Consider the following 25,291-nt stretch of genomic DNA (forward strand, 5'->3'; position numbering starts at 1 on the left):
TAGATGTCGATAAGGTTTAAATTCCCGCTTAACACCATCAGCCTGTTTTGATTTATGCAAGAAAAAAACATGGCTAAAATGTGCCTTTTATTTTATTTTGTGGATGTTCAGGCATAAATATTTAATTTTTTTCGATCATTTTATAAATTACTTAATTTTCCACATTATACAATAAAATCATAACCGAAAATGGTTTCTTAAGTAGGAGATTTTGAACTTTAAAGCAGTTTTCATAGGCCTTTACATTATTTTTTTCTGGGCTTATAAAAAGACTTATCTAAAAAATACTCGATTATTTCAAAGGCCAAGATGTATTCTACTCGCAGTATTTAATTAAAGCATCTGAAACATTTTTAGGCGGCCAAATATTCAAACCAAAAACACGTGATTTTGCATTACTACGTATACGTATGGCATCGCCTTAAACGTAATATACATGTAAAAGCCTTCATGGCGTGAATAAATAAAACATATTTGGCCAAACTAATTATTTTCGAAATATTTTTAAAATTTTATAAAAAAAATTGATAAGTGCAAGTAATGCATTTTTTTTCCTGTGGAGTGTAAAATAATCGGTAAATTTATGTAAATAGTTCTTACTATAACTTAAAAAAAATACTTACAAGTTATGTAGTTACAGCCTGATATGATGATATTATTATCGTGTCTTTATCGCCACGTTCCAGAGTGGAAGTTACTCTCAGTATCGCCCTGGTATAAGAACATCATTCAGAATTGAAACGTTGCTTGAAATGGCTTTGGCTTGTTTGGTGAACAGATCTGAATAGCCAGATACTTCCAAACCTTTCTCTTCCCTTCCCCTCCCTCGACGATGGGATTACGTAGTCTCACTGGCTCCAAATATTTGGAATAAGTTTTTTTTACATTAACCTTACACAGGAGGAAAATAATTTGCCGCAGTGCCTATGTCATCTTTTGGGCTGCTGTCTAGAGGGTATTTTTTGAGGAAAGGAAGGAGAGGAAGTTCTGGGAAGGTGAAAGGTACGAGGGTTGGGTAAGGAATCTAGGGATTAGTGTAACAGACATATGCATATAGTGTCCCCAAGCCATATAGTGGGCAGGCGAATCCAGAACACACCTCTCCCGATGAACCGGGGCTCCCCTGCTAAATCACCAAACGTAGCGAACCACTTAGGATGACCTGTGGCAGAAGTGTTGGTTATCCAATAAATGGTGCCCGTGGCGGCGGTATCGAAACCCGCCCGTCAAATTGAACAGTGGGGACTATTGTAAATTTAAAATTTGAAAAAATAAATTACTTCGACTTGACCTCATTATGAATCAGTAAACCGTTAAATTATTCTCAAAACACCTGTGCAATTTTTTTATAAATTGGCCCAATTATTTATTTTTAAAACGTATTAAATATATGCTATTAATTTGACATATTTACTACTAAGCTGTTGGCACAGAATAAATGAGTTGTGATCATGACTGGCCGGTGTTATCAGAACAGAGGCCTACTTAGTACTTGGCCCAGCTCTAAAGACAGATTCACGTTATTGTCAGTGGCCATTAGCCGCATTACTACTGAACACTGAAGGGTCATAAATTACAACATTGTTGTCATATTGGTAACAATGATTTAATATTCTTAATTTCGGCTAGTATTCCACAAAAGTTTTTATTGTATAGTGCATAATTGTATTCTTTCCTATCGTAAGCTGATGCTTGTGTTTCGCAAGAGGATGGGAGATGGTTAATTTGCTTCTTTAATATTTTCGGGGTTTATGATATTGATTGTGGCCAAGATATTTCTCCATGGTTATTATATTTTTTAAATTCAATTTAATGTCATTTCTGTCACAACATTCATTTTATGTTTCTAATTTGAAAACTCTTAGGCGTTTTTTTTATAGTCGGTTAGCAGGGTGGACAGTTCTACCAAGTTCAATAACTTGGTAGTTCAATAACTATAACATTATTCCTCCATGGAATAATGTCCTAGTTATTGAACGAAGAACGATAAACTTTTAACGCAGGGTTACCATTTCTTCAGTTTTAATAAGATTTTTAAAATGTTCCAATTTTTTATTCAACCTCAGGTGAAAAGATTGCCTACTAGGATCGATTCTACTTTTTATGAAATTTTTCACCATCAAAGGTTTGGCCTGGTGTTTACTTGCTTTTTAAACTTTGCCAAAATAAGAATCAAATTGTTCTTAATCTTTGATCTTGTTATCAAAATATCAGAATCACCCGTGGCTTTATATTCTGCTTTACAGGGTTGGAAAGGGGGAAGGGGTGGTTTTTCATTCTCATGTTGACAGTAACCTTTCTCTTGTTTTGTAGATAAGTGTGCAAAAATTCAACAGTCTCTGAATAAAATTGTGCATTAGTACAAAAATATAAAAACCCATAGACACCCTTCTTTAGACAGATTACGTTTCTTCATTCGTACAACTCATCGGTCTAGCATCATTACCTTCATACCGATCTCAAACCTTTATTCCTCACATTTCCCCATTGTCTTTCCCCCTGAACACATTCCCCCGTCATACCTACCGATTGATATCTACTGGTAAAGTATCTTCTACTTTCAAATCTCTGAGAAATAATGGCGTGCCGTTGTAAAGATAATTTGGTCCTCTCACTACATGGCGAATTCATCATTCGCGGAGAAATTTCTTCAGTTAGGTATGTCCACTAATCCAGTGTTATTGGCCTACCAAGTCACCCGCATTGAAGTGAAACGTAAAGTTGTCTCTGAGGCGTAATGATTTATGCACATCGGTAGAAGGTGCCAATCAAGGAGGTCAACATCTGAAAGTTGGTATACAAACATGGACACATACTTTCCGGCCGCACGAATCTCTCTCTTCTAATGTTGTTTTGCTTTCTGCTTCCGAGAAGTGTTTACGTGGAAATATTCGCGGAGAGTATTATAAATAATTGGAGCTTATAGTTTTCTAATCCCTGTTTTTTTTATTCCGAGAATGACATTAAAATTACTAATTTCTTCAAATGAATTTCCAAACAAACATTTACCAGCTAATGTTACCTAAATATGTAATGTTCACGAGTGTGCTTCTAAAATGCTCTTTGAACCAAAACAACCAGATTTTCAGAGAAGTAGGTCATACAAGATAGAGAACTAGATAGAGAAGAAGAAAGCATCATAAAGGGAAGTAGACTGGTTTTACGTAATATATTGGGATTAGAATATAATCAAGAAATGCGTATCTATTTATTCTTCCTTTCTATGAGCCTTCTGGCGCCAGTTTTCAACAAAGGCCTGTCTCAAATATATTATTTTTTTCTAGGCGGCTCATACCTAGTTCATAATATTATATTTTTTAAACAGTTTATTTATAAATAAGTTCTCCTGTTTAATTATTATTATTATTAAGCTTTACAGATGTTTGTCTTTCAGAAGGCATTATTAAACTGTGTTTAGGCCACTCACAGACGATACAATTATATTATTTCCATGTAGATACTAATAATGAAAGCAGTTTATTTATCATTATAAGTATATATATGGAAATAATATTAATATATCGTTTGTGCAGGGCCGACCCTGAGTCAAAGTTACATATAGGCGCCCCTTTATGCAACTTGTAACCAGTAGACTCCTAGGTAGGAGATAGCTGAATCAATAATATTTGAATGATTTGTGTTTTCGTGTAGCGCCTTTTTCCTTTAGCATGACACACAGAAACTATTATTTTCCTACGACCATTTTGCTTACGATCATTTGATAGTTACGTTCATTTGATTACGATCATTTGATTACGATTACTTTGTTTACGATCATTTGATTACGATAATTTGATTACGATCATTTGATTACGATCATTTGGTTACGATCATTTGATTACGATTACTTTGTTGACGATCATTTGATTACGATCACTTGGTTTACGATCATTTGATTACGATAATTTAATTACGATTACTTTCTTTACGATCATTTGATTACGATTTCTTTGTTTACTATCATTTGATTACGATCACTTGGTTTACGATCATTTGATTACAATAATTTAATTACGATTACTTTGTTTGCGATCATTTGATTACGATCATTTGATTACGGTTAATTTGTTTACGATCATTTGATTACGATCATTTGATTACGATCATTTGATTAAGATTACTTTGTTTACGATCATTTGATTACGATCACTTGGTTTACGATCATTTAATTACGATTACTTTGTTTACGATCATTTGATTACGATCACTTTGTTTACGATCATTTTACGTATAACCATAAAAAATAATGACCACTGAACATTAATTTCTTTTTATAACAGGCACCTGGTATAGAGGTATTGAAATATAATATTGTAAAAGCATGTTATCACTAACCCAAGTAAGGTAAGAACTTCAATTGATGACTTGTGCCAGGATAGCCAGGTGATAAAATATGTAAATCAGAAGAACATTTAGAAATTTTAAAGCGAGGCCCGATCGTAAATAAAGGCTCCAAATTAAAAGGCAGAAAAAAAAACAATACTGTGAGTACTGTGGGGCTCAAAAATGCATTTCTTTAAGGTGGTGTACCAGTCCCAAAAAGGTTACTCTAAAAAAAAACATTTTACATTGGAAATTTGAGGAAAAACTTTTATTATTTTTATTTCTTATAAGTGTAATAATTTTGTATCTATTGTAAAAATAAATAAAAAAAAACGTTTTTAGTACTTAATGTCGGTGATCCACTTCGACCTGTAACATTAACAAAGCTCCGTTGAAATTCTCGCTTAACATCGGCGAACAAAACATGTTACAAATGATTTTTTTTATTTTTTATATTATCAAGTTCAGACGTTAATTTGAAATATTTTATATCAAAATTTAAAGAACATAATTTTCCACATTATACAATAAAACCATATCTGAAAAGGGGTTCCTAAGTAGGAGATTTAGCATTGTTTTATGAGTCTGATCTTAATAAAACTTTAATTAAAAATAGGTATTCGATAAAAGTTCTAATGGCAGTATTTAGTAAAAGCATCTACGATATTTCTAGGCGATAAAATTTTTAACCCAAACACAAACATGTTGCATTACATTGGAGTTTTTGGATGGTTTTGTCCAAATCAAAATCTCTCGAACAATGCAATGAAATATTCACAACTTTTCCATGACACAATGTTTAATTTGAGCTACGGAGATTTCAAATATCCCTTGGCGAACCTGGTAGATAAAAAAATACTCATAATGTTATTATTATTTTTAGCTTTAATACATAATTAACCCTTCGATGCTAACGAAGGACATTACTAGCCACAAACATCATATACCATTAGAGGTTCTGAAGGATAGAATTGACCGGGGCGTCTACACATTATGAAACTATTTTTATCTTTTTTTAATAAAGCGTAGATATGTGATTTATTCGTCGCTGAAAAGATAATTAATTATTCTTCTCAGTTTGTCTCAAATATTTCAACATGATTGCATGTATAAAATCCAAGAAAATATAAGTGAATGATTACAAATTGGCGGGATTTAAAAATTGACAGTTGAAAGTTAAAATATTTTTTTATTATTTTTTTTGTATAAACGGCATAAAAGTGAAGTGACAGTTTTCTTACTAATTCTCAACACAAAATGAATGTGTTTTCTAAACATAAAATTCTTTCAAAATTATGGACATTTCGAGTCAAAATGTTCCTGTAAGTTTTTTTTGTAAACTTTTTCATATTTGATTTTAAAATTTTATTATTTAGAAATATCAATACTTATTTTAAATATAAACATTTCGATGATAACTTTATCTCGTTTCTAAAATGGTATTTCCTGTTAAGACAACTTCAAACAGAGGCAAAATGTAGCACATTTTAAATACCTCGGGAGCTTTCAGAAATTTTATGAAATTTCACCGTGTAAATAATATTTTAAAACATGAAGGATTAAATGAATTCATAATATTAGGACATAAATAAAATTACATACTCGTATTAATAGGCGAGCTTAATGCCTATCCGCCATTATTTTTACCAGTCAAAGCTAATAAACCTTTGAAATTTGTGTATTTATTTACATTTGAGTTGAATGCTAACATAACATTAACAATGTAATATAATCGAAGCGCTCCACTATATTCTGTGAATGCCCCGATTAAAGACAAAAGCATATTCTCTGAGCTGGAAGGTTTAGTGTGTTCGTTGTGCTTGGTCCACCCGGCACCCAAATCTCGTTGACCCACACGCCGCGCTGTGAACCGGTTCTTTTCTCAAAACACTCCGGGGCCGAACTGGGACCATAAAACGTCAACTATCTTACTTTATCAACACCATAAATACCTGTATAAGCACATTTATTAGTAAATCTTCAAATACGTGCAAAATATCGACTATGGTTCGGTAAAACCCTTCAAGCCACAAAATGAAGAAAAAAAATACAGGAGACGACAAAACGAATATTTAGAAATTCGTAAGATTCGTAGAAGTTGATATTTGTTTTATTCAAAATTTTGATGCGAAATATTGCAATTCTGTTTACAATTAAGAGAGATTTGAGGATTGAGTAATTTTATGTACAGTTTTCTCGAAATAACCTAAATAATATTTTTCATACGAAACCATCGAAAAGTAACATTCCCAAAAAATGTGGTTTGAAGGGTTTTACCAAAACATAGTCAGTATGCATAAGTGTTATATTTATGGTAGTAGATACCTACAAAGGAGCATCCAGATTGCAATGTCCAAACACTTTAAACCAACCCAGATTCTGAGTGGGAATGAAAAAAATTGCGTTTTCCGCGTTGTGTTAAAATGATCTGAAAAATAAATTCCGTTTGCTTTTTTGGTAGGTTGCATTCTAACGAAAACAGAAATCCATTATTTTATAGGAAAAAAACCCAAACTATTTTTTGAAAATAAAGGACGGGAAATGGACGGAATGAGTAAAATTAAAAATTTTGCTGATGAATGGGTGGACTCATATGCAGATTTTCTCAAGTTAAAACCAGTCTCTTGTTTAGAAGCTGACGGCGTATTGCAAAAATTGGAGGAAAACCATTTTCATGTTCTGAGTGTAGTTTAATAATTAAACCTGGCGCATACAGAATTACTTAAATAAAAAAACAGTTTTGTGTTTGGAATTCCTCTGTAAATTCCAGTTGCGGATTCATCTTCTTGCGCATTTCCAAGAGAACGATTCTCGTATTCCGATTGCGGTAAATATTCTGGTTGCAAATCGTAATTCTGCAAAATTTTTAGGTCAACCATTTGCGTGTTCTAAGTACTTCTAAGTGCTGTAAATGAAAGCTAGAGACTCGCCTACAGATTCGCTATTAAGTTAAACATATTTTTTCTATTCAGAATGTAAAAATTAAATGCCAATTGCGGATTCATCTCCTGAAACCATTCACACGTTCCGAGTAAAATAATAAAATTTTAGTTCCAGACAAAATTTGGAAAAATATTCACTTGAAAAATACTCATTTGAAAAGTAATCACTCTTAAGTTTATGTGTTCTGAACAAAATTAAGTAAAAAATCTTCACATTTCGAAGGAAACCTTTCTCATGTTCTGAGTGACTAATTCAATAGATCTCGAGTTCCAAGTACAGTATAGTATGAGTTGGCAAGACTGATGCTGATTGGGTCAAAGTTTGTTCTGCAAAATTTATATCTCAGAGTCTGGTTGAGTGGAGGATAAATTGGAGTTAATGTTTGAAGTAGTTTCTCCTAGGCGATCATATCAATCATTTTTGTCAATCAATGTAGCATGCATATTTAGTAAATTGTCTCAAAAATAATAAGTAAGAATATTACGTATATTTGTATTTAAATTATGATTGAACGTCCTGTTGACAAACACTTTAACACTTTTGCAGTTTAACAGGATAGAACTTTTGAAGAAAACTAAATTCAAAATAAAATAAAGGAATTATTGAAAGGTCCAATTCGCCTCTGGTCGATTTTAAAAGTTTATGGAAAATCATTGAACCTCTCGAGGAGAGAAAAAAATGAAACAATAAATGTCGGCCAGTGGCTGTTCGTGATTCTCATACTCCCTCGGCCCGACAAAACCAACCGCTGAGGAGATCGTTAAATACATTACCAGTCGTAAGAATAAACGGAAACGGTATTTATGATTTATGCTGATTGATTTACCTTCATTACCTTTGCAGTGGCGTTTCACAACACCAACAAGAGCTGTGTTTATTAAAATGATTAAAACAATGGGTTGGAATCATGTTGGAATACTAAAAAAAATCTAAAATCGAGAAAAATCTAAATTTTTGGAGTAATTCTTGAAAAAACTCCGGTCACGTGCTCTGAAACCACTGCAATGTCGGCTTATTTCCAACCCGCCAAATGATTCAATATGTACTAGTACCTCAATCAACAATTACTGCTTATTATTTTTTTTCCACCTATAAAAAACCAACTTTATTTATGTAGGAAAGGCTTTGTTAGTGCTAAATTTCTCACTAGATGGCGTCGAGACATATAATATCTTCATTTATTGGTGAAATATTTTTGACTTGTCAAATATTATTATTTTTTAATGATAAAATAATGTTTATAAGACAAGATTTATGCATAGCATAAAGGATAAATAATAATTATAAGCAATAATTATTCGCCTGAAATATCAATACAAATTGAAAATATTTTTATTCGGGAGATATTTTCAATTTGCATTTCCTACATGAAACCAAATTCGAAGAACCGGTTTGCGTAACATAAATTAACAAAAATCAATACAACTATTGAATTTAGCTGTCAACCCCCTCCTCTAATAGTAATTTGCGAAGCTCAAATTTCGCATGACTTTTTTGCATTATGCCTGATGGATAGCAATAGTTCACATAGCCGAAAACCTTACCCAGGTAGTGCCATAAAAATATGAATCCGTCCCTAACGGGATAGGAAATAATTGAATGATTTCATATTTTCACTATGTTTCAGACCCAACGATCCATTCATGTATTCAGGAATTGTATAAACAAAATTATTTGCTCGGTATATCAGTTAATCGACCTCGTTATAATAGTCCACAATTACACGAAGAAGTTGGATTCTAATGATATCTAATGCACTAACGCAATATAGTTATGTTGAGTCTGTTCTACAGGTATTTTAAGAAGGAGCCTGCTCTGCATTGATCTATGTGCGTGAAACTCGACGGACACGAGCGGAACTCTCGTTTATTGAAACAGCAGTTATTAGCTTTATAAGAACAAGTCGTTTCCTCAGCTCGTTTATGCGCAAGTCGGCTCGTATGTGGAACTAGCTACCGGCATCTGTTTTTCATTCTTCATGTAATGCGGACCGGACTTAATACACTGCACAGAAGGGAGTGCTCTCGTGAGGTGTCACATAAAAAATAAAACAAAAATTATGAACGAAACATTGTAATTTTGTACACATCCCAAATTGATAATTAGGTAAAAGCAGGAACCAGTTGGCGGCTTGTAAGGATGTGTATATACAAGCGAGCCGAACTGCCAAGCTGAACCACGACTTATGGGAAGGGAACGAAGCAACCACAAATGGCGCGAAACGCCGCTTGCGGTGGCTTCGTTCCTTTCCCGTTCCCGCCCCCTTTCCCTATTCGTGGCTCGCCTCACCCGTTTTCTTTCTTCATGTTTATACGTGGAATTATAAAAAAGTGATTTACGCAAAGAAACAGTGTTACAATTTTTCCATAACAAAGATATATACACATTTCCGAGAAAGTAAAAATGACTCTTATATTGGGTTTGTCGCTATTCCCATTAATTTTAAACTCCAAACAATGATGAAATAAAATTGATAAGTTTTTTTTAGTTAGTAGGTACTTATCGAGTTGGATATTAAAATTATTTCTAGGAAAATAGTAGTTGTTTCTCTCCCCGCCAATGGTTTAGTGTATGACGAGGATGCCCCGTTATGTGGGCATTTGGGAGAGATGTATAAAATCAGCTACCCGAGTTGGGATCCCTCAGTTTTTCTCGCTGTTTTGTGATCAAACGAGTACTAATGAAGTTGTGCGGAATATTTTTGTTTTTGGCGCTGGCAGGAGCGGCCACAGCAGCCTCCATCGGCCAGCAACCCAAACAGGAACCAGATGTCTTCACGTCCGAGCTGGACTATGGCTTCGTTGCCACCTTGCCCAAGTCCGCCATCGGCTCCGTAGTGGACGACCAAGAGAACTCCCTGGAACCTCAGTCAATCATTAAGCCAGCCCCCGCCGTGGTGGCTCAAGAAACCCACATTCCTGTAACCATCGTTCAAGAGCCAGTACAAAAGGATTCAAAGAAAACGGAAGCTGTTAAAGTCGACTTAGTTGCGGAAAAGGTTGTACCCAAGCCAGCAGTCTTTGAAATTAAGGAAGAAAATCAAAAAGTCCCTCCACCAGCAGAATTAAAACCAGAAGTAAATAAGCCGAGTGATTCCAAAACACCTGATCATGAGGATGAAGAATGTGATGAAGAGAAAAAATTAAAAGATGCTGCTAAAATTGCCCTGAAGGAGGAAGTTGCTAATCTCGAGGAAACCAGACAATCTGACGTGATCCCTGCCGCCGAGGCCCCCGTTGCCCCCGTGGTCTCCGTGACCCCCGTCGCCCAGGCCCCCAACATCATCCAACAAGGGATTGCCAATATTCAACAAGGAATATCCAATATTCAAAATTTTGGCCAGGCAATCACCAACACCATCGGTTCAACCATCGCTTCGATAGTCTCCCCCCCTAACGCCGACCCTTCCAACCAATCTTCCCCGCCTAACTTGTTCACAAACATTCAAAACACCATTCAAAGTATCATTCGACCACCGACGACGTCCAGTGATTCGGTAACTGCTCCGGTAACCACCACGCAAAATGGACTTCTGGAAGGAATTCAAAATTTCTCGCAAGGAATCCGTGATGGAATTGTTAACATGCAGAACACCTTCCAAAGCTTCCTCAACAACGCCTTCGGAGGTCAGAACAATAATGATAACAGTAACCGCAACACCACCAACATCCTCGAGCAGGGCATCCAGTCCTTACAGCAGGGAGTACAAAACGGTCTCCAGAACCTAAATAACACCATCCAGTCAGTCACCAATCCTTCTCCCGACAGACCGGGCTTGATTCAGACTGGAATCCAGAATCTGCAACAGGGCGTCAAGAACATCACCACGGGAATTCAGAACATTATCCTCCCCCCTGTGAATGCTGATGGCTCCCGACCCGGAGTCATCCAGGCCACAGTGCAGAACCTTTCCCAGGGCCTCCAGCAGGGCGTCCAGAACCTCAACAACACCATCCAGAACATCATCAGGCCCGCAGAAGCCAGCGTCGATGCCGCCAAGCCCGGAGTCGAGGTCCCCGCAGTGGCCTCTGCCACCCCTGTAACCAGGCAGACCCTCGAGCAGGCCTTTCTAAACGAGCTGAAGGCCATCAACGCCACTCTGGAGGCGGGTGTTCAGGCTCTGACTAGGAACCTCGAAGGCATGACTTCCGAACAAAATGTCGAAGTAGCACCCGTCGGAGAGGCTGTGATAGTAGACGCGTAAGTAGGTCATCATAATTAAAAACAAATAATTTGAATATTTTTTGCCCAAACTATCTATCGCCATCATTATTTTTTGCCGTAAGATAACGGAATCAAATGTTGCCCATTATAAAGCATTGTTATACCGGTTTCTATAAAAGTAAAACGGTAAGCTTACATTGTGCAAATCAGAATTACTTTAGACGATCTTTAAGAATATATATTATTCGTGGCATCCAAAATTAACACATAATGTACTAAATGTATTATTGTAACAATTTGTGATCACTAGTAATACGATTATGTTTATATTTGCGCCAAGAAATATTCAGATTTATTGCATCAAGAAATCATCGTCCTCAACTAAATTATTTCATGTAAGCGTATTTATATTTTTCTGGAAACGGAAGAAAACTATTTATAATTGATTTAAGTTGCCATTAGTTATAAGAAATGAAAATTTTGTATGAACAAAACAAATAAACAAAAAAAAAATATTACATACATTTATTTACCCAAACATTACCTATTTCCAATTTCCATGTTCTCACTATTTCACTGTTTTTCAATCCTTTTCGTGTTAAAAAAACTGTATCGGTTTAGTTTCGTCATTATGAGTAAATATTTTATACGAATGCTTATAATGGGCGAAAAAACGCTCTAGAGGTTATGACTAAAAATCAAACTAGCTGACATGTACCCAGCGTTACTAGGGGTTATCCTTAGGAGAATGACATAATATACCATTGCGAATTTTTCTGTAGGGCATTCTTAAGGCAAAGCTTAATGCCAAATCACTATTTGGATCAATCTTCATAACGAATTGGTGTACATTATGAATACCAAAAAATATGCTTTAGATAAATTGAAGGTTTTACTATCGTTTCGCTTGAGTAAAATACAAATAAAAAATAAATTACTCAATAAAAAAACTAAATATAAACTGCTAAAAAAACATTTTTTCAAGAGAAATGTATGAACGCGTAAAGGGAACAACTTTTACAAAATAAATAAAAAAACAGTTTTGTGTTTTAAATCTAACGTTTCTAGACTTCGTTTGTTAAGCGATTTTAATGCCTACTACCTACAATATAAGGTATACCACCAAGAATATACACATTTTTGGCTTGTATCTTCCTCTTAAGATATATAATTTCGTAGTACATTATTTTGATATATCTCATAAGTTTTAGCCATCGTTAGCAATGTTAGCGTCCAAAAATATATTTCTTACGACTTTATTGTAAAATATCGACATTTCTCTTATTTTTATTACTACAATGTGCATTTATTATATATATTAACCTTCTGGACAACATTTTCTTAATGATAGTGAAAACCCAATGAAAATCCTTTGCATGGTTTAGCAAGAGATGATTTAGGTAAGTACTTATTCGTATTACAACATTATGTTAATTATACGTGTTGTTGGGTACCCAGACCAAATGATTCCCACAAACTAGTTGGTACCGTCTTCAAGTACCTACATTTAAATGTTATAAAATATTAATGATTCAGGTGCCGCCAAACCGGTAAAATTTTCGCCGGGTGAAAAAACTGCTTCTAGTGGTAGGTACATACATATCTACCTTGAATCTGCCTTATATTATTCAGATATCAAATATGTGAAAAAAAACTTGGCCAAGAAAGAGACATTATACACGGTGTCCGGAAACTCAAGTTACATGCGGGAAACTGGTAAATCTACATCACATTATTTAGAGTCGATTTCGTGGGATAATTTTTTTTTGCTTTGAGCTTTCGCTTTCGAGTAACTCGAGTGCGAAGTTCGAATTCTTTTTCTTTTAAAATGTGTGAAAGAGAAAAACGGCCTTCAATAATTATTTAACACTTAAGGCCCCGTAGTAAGCGTTCAAAGATGGTTTGAATGGGAGATATGTAAATACTAATTATAAAGGGAGCGCGCTAATATTAAAAAAACGGTAACAATTAAGCGAAGATGGTGAAAAAATTTAATAAAACACGACTCATTTGAGATAGAGCAAAAATCTATCGAAAAATTCTTTAGTTGCATTTAAAGATACATTGTGAATTTTTTCATGTATAATATATAAAATAACAGAACAAAACGTGTTTTTAATAATTTTCGGAGCTTACTTTGCATTTTTTTTCTATGTAGGTAATTTCAAATAATTGACGTTTCGGGATAACAAATGTATAGATATTATCTTAAAAAATAACACATATTTTTTCTAGAACTTAAAACTTAAAGAATTAAAGAGAAACTTGTTATAAATCGCTAGAAATTGGGAATGAGGGGGCTTAAGTTGAAGAGAAAAAAAATAGGAAAATATTTTCCTCAGGGCCTATATCATCTTTGGGGACTATGTGTGGAGTGTCTTTTTGGGGAGGGAAAGGAGTGAACATGTTATAGGAGGGAGGAAACACAGAGGCCGGCAAATCCTAGAAACGACCCGTTCTCATGTGACAAATATCAACCGTGCACATTTCACCTGTTTGTTTTTTTCGATTATGATACAGATAAGCGTTTCCTAATAGATGTTCCATAGAACCATCCTAGGGTTCCATGCAATGGTCACAAGGGTTCCGAGAGTTAGGGCATGGACGTGTTGCAGAAACCAGGCTATCATAACTCTGCTTCCCTTTATCTCGACTTACCGAGAGAAACTGGATTTTCACATTACCACCAAAATCAACTTCAGAACTGGACTGCATGCAGCTCTTCTGCCGATCTGCAAATTCATCTGTCCGACTAAAACCTAGTTTTGAGAGTGTTAAACGACGAGAAACTTCCATTCTTAGTTATAGACTTTCTTCTCAAGTCAAACATAACACATAAGCAACTAATTACTTTAAAAATAATGCATAAATAAAATGAATTTGTTTTATTTGTTCAAAATTACTTTGTATATGACAGTTGGAGTTCGATCTATCAAAGGTCGAACATGGATGGGTTGTTTCGGAGAATCTGAACAATTCATCAAATTTCAACGTTCATTTTCAAGTTCTGTGAAAGATTTTTTCAAGTTCTGTTTTTATTTCAGTTTTGTCAAGCAACTAGCCTACAATGATATGAAAACAGAACTTGAATAAGTCTTTCACAGAACCCGAAAATGAACGTTGAAATTTGATGAATTGTTCAAATTCTCCGAAACAACCCGTCCTAATTAGAGTTTCATAGACGAAAAAATGGTAACATTAAGACAGATTGATTATACGACTACCATTATAAGGACATGTGTCTAGTGTGGTAGTCGAAAAGCATGTAAAAAACCTGTATCCAAATATATTTTTATGAATAAAGAAAAAAAAACTGCTATCGATTATAGACAGATTAATTATATTGCTATAGATACCATATTATGAATACGAACCAAATTCATTTTTAGAAAACGAATTTTATAAAATATATTATGATAAAACTATACTAACAGACCGAGCGATTAGTCATAATAGACCCGATATAGTTTTACATGACAAAATTAAAAAAATAACTTATATCATTGATGTTGCTATTCCAAATTCCTGTAATATTCAAAAATCTGTTAGTGAAAAAATAAGAAAATACACAGATTTAGGAAATGAAATAAAAAGAATTTGGCATTCTCGGACTATAAAAATATTACCATTCGTTATTTCGGCTACTGGCATTATACCTAGCTCTCTAATTAAAAATTTAGGCGTATTAGATCTATCAAAAAATTTATATATAAAGATGCAAAAGTCGGTCATTTTGAATACATGTAGGATAACAAAAGATTTTTTAAATATTTATGTTGAGGGATCAGTAGGATTTATAGGCCCTGTTAGAAGTTCTACCGAGCCGAACCCTCTGATATGAAAATATCTGGAGACGGTGAATTTTTTTTCCCATTTGATATCTGGTGATTTGACGTGTTGTTGTTCTTGTATTGTTTTGTATTTATTTTACTTATATAATACACTTACATAGTGTTGATTGACTAGCTGATCATTTGTGGAAAAGTGAGTGGAAGGGTTAAGTTTTTCCTTTGGGGAAGACTTAACCCGGACAACTAAATCGGAAGTTTAAAAAAAAAAAAAAAAAAAAAAAAAAAAAAAATAAATAAAAAAAAATAAAAATAAATAAATAAATAAAAATAAAAAAAATAGACAGATTGATTATGCTGCTATAGATTATAGACAGATTGATTATACTGCTATAGATTACAGACAGATTGATTATATTGCTATAGATTATAGACCGATTTATTTTACTGCTACAAATTATAGACATATTGATTATACTGCTATAGATTATAGACAGATTGATTTTACTGCTATAGATAATAGACAGATAGTTTTTTTGTTGGATTTATTATGTGACGTGAAATCACAAGTTTCCCGCTTGTATCACCAGTTTCCGGACACCTTGTATAGGTAGTTAGATACGTAAAAAAGAACAATTAGACACTTTCATATTGATGATCTTTAAATATGAAAACTTAATGATAATGAAACAAACCATGTTTTTCTTGCCTAATGTGCCTGGATAAATAATCAAGATCCTGGCTGACTGTTGATAGTGTTGAGAATAGGGAACCATATCTAAATCATTACGTAAGTGACTGCATATTATATTATAATATTGCTAACCCTTCAGGCCTCTGGCATTAAAAAATTTGTATACATCCCTGGTTCGTAGTCAAGTCGAATATAACTCCTCGATCTGGTGCCCCCACTACAAATTACATACAGATTCAATCGAAAAAATTCAACATAAATTCCTAAGACACATTAATTTTAAACTCGGTATTCCCATTGAAAATATAAATTATAATTACTTGATGAAAAATCTAAATTTATTAAAACTCTCAGATCGAAGAATTATATCGGACTTAATATTTATGTTCAAAATTGTAAATGGTAGTATAGACAGTCCTGATTTAATTAACCTCATTGAATTTCATATACCCACGAGAGCTACTCGTTCTAAAATTTTGTTTAAATGCAACAATATCAGGACTGAGTATTCCAAACACTCGCTTGTACCTAGGTTGCATGAAGTTAGTAATAGATACGCAGATGTGGCAGATCTATTTAACTGCACGCAAGGTAGGTACAAGAGGGCTATGCTATCAAATCTTTTCAATCAATATTAATTTAATCTAATTCTACCTTATTTGCACTATAGAAACTTATGTACTTGTATCTCTTGTTTACTTACTTACTTACTCTCAAATGTCATTTCACAATCAAATGCCACGTATATTTGTAATTCTTTCTTTAAAATATTTCTACGATTTTAACTGTGACATGTTATCATTGTTTATCCTATATTTATACCGTCGATATTAAATAAATAAATAAATAAATATTGACCGTTATATTTCTTAAGGATGCTCTCAGAAAGACGGAGAATTTGTGTGTATTTCCGCTTCTCAATAAAATACAAATAAATGGGATATTTCTGAACGTATCGTGCACGAAAAAGTGTTTTTGAAAGATTATAAAAAGTACTTACTTTCAAATTTTTAATAAATTAGAAATAAACATATAATTTTTAAGTACATAAATTTTTAAATCAAGCATAGGTATTGTTTTAAAAATGGCTCACCTTAGGTTTTTTCGTCCAAACACTGGGCTAAAATTATTGATAACGAAAAAATTACATATATAACTGAAACGCAATAAATTATGAACGAACAAGATGACAGATCCAATCGACTTAGATAATGCACCTCTACATTCCATAGATATTCTTGAATACAGACGCGTAGCGTTATTCATTATCGATACTCTGTTTTTTAAATCATGGCAATCCGTATACTAGTGATGGAAATAAATCGATTTTTGTAAAATCTCGCGCGTTTACGTGAAAAAACGTTCTAATGTCTTGACCGCTATTATCATATTTACGTCTTTTGACGTTCTAATGTTCTGAGTGGTTCAGATGTATTATAAGCATTATGACCACCTCAATTTTTTGGCATTTCATATAAAAATAATTTATTAAAAAACACGAAGTTTCTTAATTTTTTCTCAACTTGTGGTCGCAACCTTTGGTTTCATAGAGTTTTACACTGTGGTTGGTTAATTTCTGCATTTGACTTACAGATAAGCGTTTTTACTTTACAACACCGTTTAGTTATATTATATTATCATATTTCTATATCAACTATGATGGTTAGGGAGACACAACGCTTTCTATAAAGATCACGTGACCTGTTCCGAATAGCGAACAAATTGACTTTTACTGGTAATAGCTGTTCCCAAAACCGAACAAATTAGCTTGAGGAGTTATGGTAACTCAATCTGAAATGTTCAAGCATTGGTAGTGTTACAAGATTAAACATTTTTGGACAGTTGAATTAATTAAATAGTTTTTGTGATAATTGAATATGATGCATTTTATTTCAACTCGATGAATCCAAATTAAGAAATATATATTTTTGGAATAAGTTAATGAGTAAAACCTCAAATTGTAATTTATTTTTTTAAATTTATTTTTTGTAATTTAATTTTTTGTTTCAAATCTTCGTTTAAGAATCGCTAATATAATCCTCGATAATTAAATATTACAATTTGAGGATTTACTCATCAAGTTATTCCAAAAATAAAAATAAAATATTTATCCTAGACTTGCAGAAAAGTTAATAGATGTCGCACATTAAAAATAAAAATAGGATATATTTATCCAAGACACTGTCTAGATTGCATTTATTTCTAATTGAAGATAGCAGCTAATAAAAATATGCGGTGAGAATAAAGGAAGATATTGATAGAGTTAAATATGACAGAAAGAAAATAGGGTCCCATTAGCTCAGTTGGTAGAGAAGTTGGAATTTTTCGTTTAAGAATTGCCAATATTATCTTCATTCTAAAAGCCCCTATAGCCCATAAATGCAACAGTTAAAATATCGTTAAAAAAATGATCAGTGTTCTGAAATTGGAAAAGTCTACTGTGACATAATTCTTGACTATTTTCCTGAATGTTTCAAAAACATTACCAGGCTACCCATTATCTTCTAAATATTTGACCTTCATCTGATGTCAACGGCAAAATAATGAGGACGATAAATACACATAAGAATAGAGAAAAGAGGAAGTGAAACTAGAATCGAATCTACTTATATACAATATAATAATTAATAACCAATAACAATATAGGTAACTACTTCCCCAAAAAATATGTTATTCTTTTTCCATAACCAATATTTTTATTAGGTAGGTACTCTATGATTTTAAATATCTACTACATATTTTCAGACGCTTCTGACCTTATTCGATAAGATAGCATTTCACGCAAACCCGGTTTGAGTCTCGACTACTTTGTAAGTTATTATCATTTTCCACCGCGAGGTGAAACTGCGATACCAGATCTAGTAAGAAAACCAAAATCTTAAAAAACTACTACTAAAAATATGTTTAAATAGGAACAAACGTAGGAAATATTAATCATTCTATGGAATCTGTATTTGATCCGCATATTAACTAAACACAAGAACGTTATTATTTCCTTAAAGTGGAAAATAAGGTGAAACTTTTTTTAATCATCGGTAAACTAATTAAATTCGACCTGTCGTTTTGATAACGCAGGTAGGCATTTAAAAATGAAAATATTTTTCATGGTGGTAGGTAAGGTTCGTAGGAAAACGAAAAATGTGAAACCAGACTACGACATCCCAAATCGGGGTATATTGTGAAGCTGAAGTGAAGAGGGGGAGGAGATGGGGAAGAGGAAGATAAAGGTGTGGAACGCCAAAGCCATTTCAAACAACATTGCAATTCTGAATGGTGGTCTTACACCAGGGCGATACTGAGCGCATCATCCACTACATACCACGGGTACACTATGCTCGGTCATAATCTCAAACGAGTTTCAAACATAAAGGATCTTGGGATTATGTACGAGAATAAGTTAACAGAACGAGAATAGTTTGATACAAGGAATTCAAATACTGTCTGGTTATTCGTAACCTGGGAATGTTTGTTCTGAAGAAATAAAAGAATAACATATATTGGTAACAATGGTAACTAAGAATAAACTAAACATTTGAATCAATTACATTAATTGATTTGATGGTTGTTGGTGCCCATTGAATTGTGTTTGAGTTCGGGTCTTTACGGAGAAAATTCCGCCTCTGTTCTTTACCTACTATATCTGCAAATACGTAAATCTTTTTTTATTTAATCCAATTGATTCTTTGTCGTCAACATGAGGTTCTTCATATTTTTGGTTTTAACCTTTATGGTAGTTCCCTACGAGGGACTGGATAACTCTTCTTACAACTCTAATGAATCCGCTGACGAGCCAAGAAATGATATTGATATTAGAGAAGATTCAAACACCAGCGAAGAAAATTCATCTGAAGAAAACTCTGAAGAATCAGGAAACCTAAAATCCAAAGCGATCAAGTCTTCTGGGGTCTTGGGAGGAAATTCCAAAACAGCACTCCAACTTTACGAATGTTTCTCCACGATAAGTAACGAATACATGCGAGTGGAGATTGCATTGAACAAACTGGTCGAAGATCTGCTGAGCCATCCTTTTAATAGCAATGACGCCGCAAATTCATTTAGCAACTTCAGCGCGGTTTTGGAAAAATCCCTCAACCATATTGAGCTTATGTCGTCGCGTTACAACTTAAAATCTACGGAATCCATAAACCTGGCTGTCGAGTTGGTGAAAACAGCGCTAATAACGGCTAAGGAAGTCGTCGACAGCTTTTGCGAGATATCTACGATGGAAATTTTCAACAACGATAATATAAAATCGGTCAATGATTGTATCGCCAAGTTTACCGGCAAGTCGGTTCAAATCAATGAGCTGCTAGAAGTCATCGCATCTCGCGCTGCAGTCATTTCTTCCAATCTCGCGCAGAAGATGGTGACGATATTTCCTCAATTACTCAATATGGCTCTCAATATTATGGTATCTTAATTATCTTGATTCCAGAATAATCACGCACAAGGCCGCCGATTCAATGAAGGAGGCTGATCGTGAATACAGGATGTCATGGAACGTACTTGACTTACTTTTAACCAGTGATTTCTGGCATTTTACTCCAAATAAAAAATGTGAATGAAATTTTGGATTCTGGTGAAATTTTTGTTTTTTTTTTCAACTTGAAACATAAAATAAACTGTAGGTATTGGGCAGTTATGGATGGTGTAAGGGACTGGGCGGTTATTCGACTGTGTTACCGGTGATGGCTGGCGAAGAATTTTTGTTTATCGCTTGATTTGGAGAAAAAAAAACATCAAAAAAGTCACAGGAGACCAAAATTTCATTTACATATTTTACTCCAAATAATGTCAGGAATTACTTGCTAAAGTGTGTTAAGTACTTTCCTTAACACCTGGATAATATTATTCTTTTCCATAATTTGATATTAGCGTTTTAAATAATAATTTGATTATCAGAATATTCGTTTTTTTTAATCTCCTTCCTATATTTTGATGAATTCCTTGATATAAATCATGACATTACAGTACTATTATTGTAGCAATCTTTTTTTCTAAAACCATATTCCTTATAAACATTTTTAATAATTTTTTATTGTACGAGTAAGTAATTTCTTTTTTGAGATTTTCAAGATGTCGAAATGCATATTATGTGTGTATTTTCGTAGGTCTGGTGTGTAGCTTACACATGTGTTGGTAGGTACTTATAATTGATAAATACACACATATAACTATAAATACCTATGTACCAATAAACCATTAACGAAAGTGACCAGTAACAACATGTGGAAGAATGTTAAAAAAAATGTTTAAAAAAAAAACATAAATATAGTCATCGGAGACCAAAAACGCATTTTAAAGTTTTAACTCCAAATAATGTTAAGAACCATTGTTAAAGTAAGACATGTACATCTCTTAACACCCTGCATAGTAGTCCCAGAGCAATGGCGTATGTGACGTCTTACGTCTCTTGTCTCTTCGTTCTTCGAAGAGTACCATGGTCAATGACTTACGTACGACCTCTCTCTGGTATTACTATATACATAATTGTAAAAAATATTTTTTTTTAAACTTAGAAACACACGTTCTAGTTTTAACATAATAATGGTTTTTTTCTAACATACCTTTTATAAATCTTCAACTTCCTTTACATTTTAAAAATTGGTAAAACTCCAGTAATATAAAGTATAGCTATGCTTCGTTATCTAAATTTTGGTTGCAGAAAACCTATTGGTAAGGACCTACATAATTCTAATCATTAATATTAAGTCAATGAAACACGTTTCGCATGAAAATTATCAATTTATTGGTTATTGGAAATTGAAAAAAGTGAGCCTATTGGTGAATGGGATGTTATCGCCTTGATTAACTGCTATTGTTATTTTAAAATCAATTATCGGAAAAGTACACAACACGTGCAAGATATGCAAGAACATAATGATTGTTTGTCATGAGTGCGATATACATATTTAAAATTAATACACGTAATGATGTTCCGATAATCGTCCAAATAGTGAAATGTCGTCCAAACGGTTCCATGATAACTCAACACAGTGACAATTCAACACACCTTTAAAAAGTGATATAAAGTCATTAGAAACGATGAAAAATTTTTTAAACCTAACCTAACCTAACATACTTAACCCAGTTAATAAAGTTTTTGTTTCATCACTTTCCATGACTTTATATAACTTTTTAAAGATGTGATGAATTATCATTTGATGATTTATCCGGTCTGACTCCACTGACGTGTCATTTTTTATCACTACTACTGCATATGAAAATTTTTATTCATCAACAAACTTAGATGTTACGAAATAGACACGAACAGTATGGAAATCCAGTCCCTTTATTACATTTCGTTTTAATCAATCATGACCCTCTAACTCAGGGGTTCCCAACCCCGTGCCCGCGGGCACCATGGCGCCCGCGGAACGATTCGTATGTGTCCGCCACTATTCGACAGTGAAATAATTTTTTCATAAACATTAATTAAAAATGAGAATTATTTTTATTTATTTGTTAGAGTTTTAATTTTTTGAGTGCCTGTTATTAAATACGTACGTTTGCAATATTGTATGTATGAGTGGTTCCTTTGCTGACAGTACTAGTCGCAACCTGTCTAGCGGCGAGCCAGACTGCACTCTTCACGCTAGCCTGGAACGGAGAGTTCTATTTGCACATCACTCCTTGTACACGCAGAAAACCCGAAGTGAACGAACGTCACGAACTGAGCCGATGAACGCCGAAGGCGCCAAAACACATGGCACATTACTCTGCCAGCTATGTCTGTCAGTGAAAGCAATAAGCATGGCCCGACAGCCAAACTGACAGTAGTCACGTGCTCGTATCGTCCCGATCGGTTCGGCGATCATCGGTTCACTTCGGGTTTTCGGCGTGTACAAGGAGTGATGTGCAAATAGAATTCCCCATCTGGAACCGCGTTGTTATCATTTTGATCGCGATTGCTGCCCCGAGTTTGTCGATTAAAAATAGGTGGTGCCCGCAACCCTACCGATATTTTAGAATCTGCTCTAGAGTACAAAAAGGTTGGGAACCCCTGCTCTAACTCAAATACCAGTATATTATTTACTATCGTTATACTTCATTTTAATGGTTAAAATAATTTTTAAAGTTTTTATTTTTCAGTTTTACCAAAGTCGTACCAAATCTATGAAAGTGACGTATGACGTCACCAGTCTCAAAAAGCATTCGTTTTTTTAACCGGTTCTGTTTTTTGTATGGGAGTCGAGACGTAATATTATTGTATTGAACCAAAGTGCAAAAATACATCGGTGACATTTGATTAACAATTTACCGGTGTTTAAAAATACATTGTAGACCATAGATATATTACTCACGTAGGCTGGTTGAGATGTCAGAATGTGTCAGAATCAGCAGAATCAGTTGTTCCAACAAAATGATGTGTTTTAATGTTTTATTCGTTTTTAAATTATGATTTATAAATTCTACCAATATAAATAGGATACGAAGAATTTATATACTCAGAATCAGAGTTTATTGATCTATATGAATACATATTGTCCTAATTCACTGGGATTCACTAATAATTACAGGATTTTTTTTGGTTTTATTACGTAATTAAGGTGATTTTCAATATGTGTAATATCCCTTTTCTGCCAATCATTAATCCAGGCACGTTTGATAGTAGTTATTGCAGGTCGGTTTACAATACAATCATATTTATGATTAATCGATGATTCGTCTGATTCGAACAAATATTTTATCGGTAGGAGGTAGCTACTCGTTTGTTACTTGCATTGCCTTTCTACCACCAAACCGATGCGTAAGACGAATTAATTTGCTGTAGTACGAATGAATTATGCGACAGAACATAATTTTGCTTAATCAAAAAAATTTGAACTCATTACCTACTACCGTTGAATGTTTAAAACAGAATTATCGTGTTGACGTAGTTTATTACTTGTTTGTGTCCCTTCATGATTCCAACTTCATGTTGAGATTCCTGCTTTTGGCGTTGTTGTTAGTCTTCAACATCAGGTCCAGATGTGTGGCGAGTCCGTTGCATGGAATATCAGAGAGAAGAGGATTTCAGCGAGGGATATTCGTAGGTGGACCTGCCCCCATCGGACCGGTACTGATCTACTATTTGCTTGAAGATCCAAAACTTTCTAACGCATTGGTCTCTGCAACCCCTGTGAGTCATGGTAAACCAAATAAATTCTGGGATATCGGCGATCATTCTCAAAAATCTGCTGATAATAGTAAACATCGCTCTAATGTAATCCGTGTTGATCTCAGAAAACATAATTATGTAACCCCTGTTGTTCATAATAGCGACCATCATTTACTCCCTTTTGGTTATGATATCGGTGGCCATTCTAAAACAATTGCTGATGTTGGTGAACACCATAAAATCTCCGCTGATAATCGAAAACATCATACCTCCGTTGGCTGTAGAAAAAATCAATTGATCCCTGCGAGTGAACCCGATGAACACGCCAAAATCTGTGATCATTCTCAAAACTCTGCTGATGTGGGTGAACATCATACACCTCCTGCTAACAATGACGATAATCAATTAAACCTTGATGAAATATTTGAAAATTTAACTTCGGGTGACTCCGAAGAACTTATATCCTCTGCCAATAATGAGGAAAACTATTTAACTTCTGCTGGAAATGAGGATAATCATTTAACTCCGGCGGACTACGGAGTACATCAAGTAAACCCTAGTGACTATGATCAACATCTTCCTGCTAATGTCGGTGAACATCCTAAAACCCGCATTGAGAAAGTCTAATTGTTCCCTTTTACGCTGATAATCATCACAATTCCCCTGCTAGTTGTTGATTGTCTTGCATATTGTTTAACGACGAATATACTTTCGGCTATGGCGAGATGGAGAAAACTGTATTTATTTTGGAGAGATTCACTTTCCCTTCCTTTCCAGTCCCCTCCCCTCGAAGACATTTAGTTTTAGTAAATATTTAAAGTAAATTTGTTTTTTTTTTACCACGAAGTTTCAGGGTTGGTTTTAAGGCGAAGTTTAATGCTAAAGTCACTATTTCGATTAATCTTTATAATGAATTGATTTACATTATGAATAAAAAATATGCTTTAGATAAATTGAAAGTTTTCCTATAGTTTTCCTTGAGTAGAATACGAATAAAAAATAAAACATATAAATGTACTCTACTAAAATTTTTTTTTTCAATAGAAATGTATGAACGCATAAAAGAAACAACTTTTTGAAAAATACAATATTATAGTTAAGATTATCTGTGACAGTTTCCCTTGATTATTTTTTTGCTTTCTTATAAAATTGTTTACAAAATAAATAAAAACCACTTTTGTGCTGGAAATTGAGCGTTTCTAGGCTCCGTTTGTCATGCGATTTTAATGTTTATTAGCTATATTTGTGTCGATATAAGGCATACCAAGAATATACATA

The sequence above is a fragment of the Hesperophylax consimilis genome, chromosome 18, assembly GCF_061612785.1.
Source record: "Hesperophylax consimilis isolate HC1 chromosome 18, BYU_Hcon_1.0, whole genome shotgun sequence".
Classification (NCBI taxonomy): domain Eukaryota; kingdom Metazoa; phylum Arthropoda; class Insecta; order Trichoptera; family Limnephilidae; genus Hesperophylax; species Hesperophylax consimilis.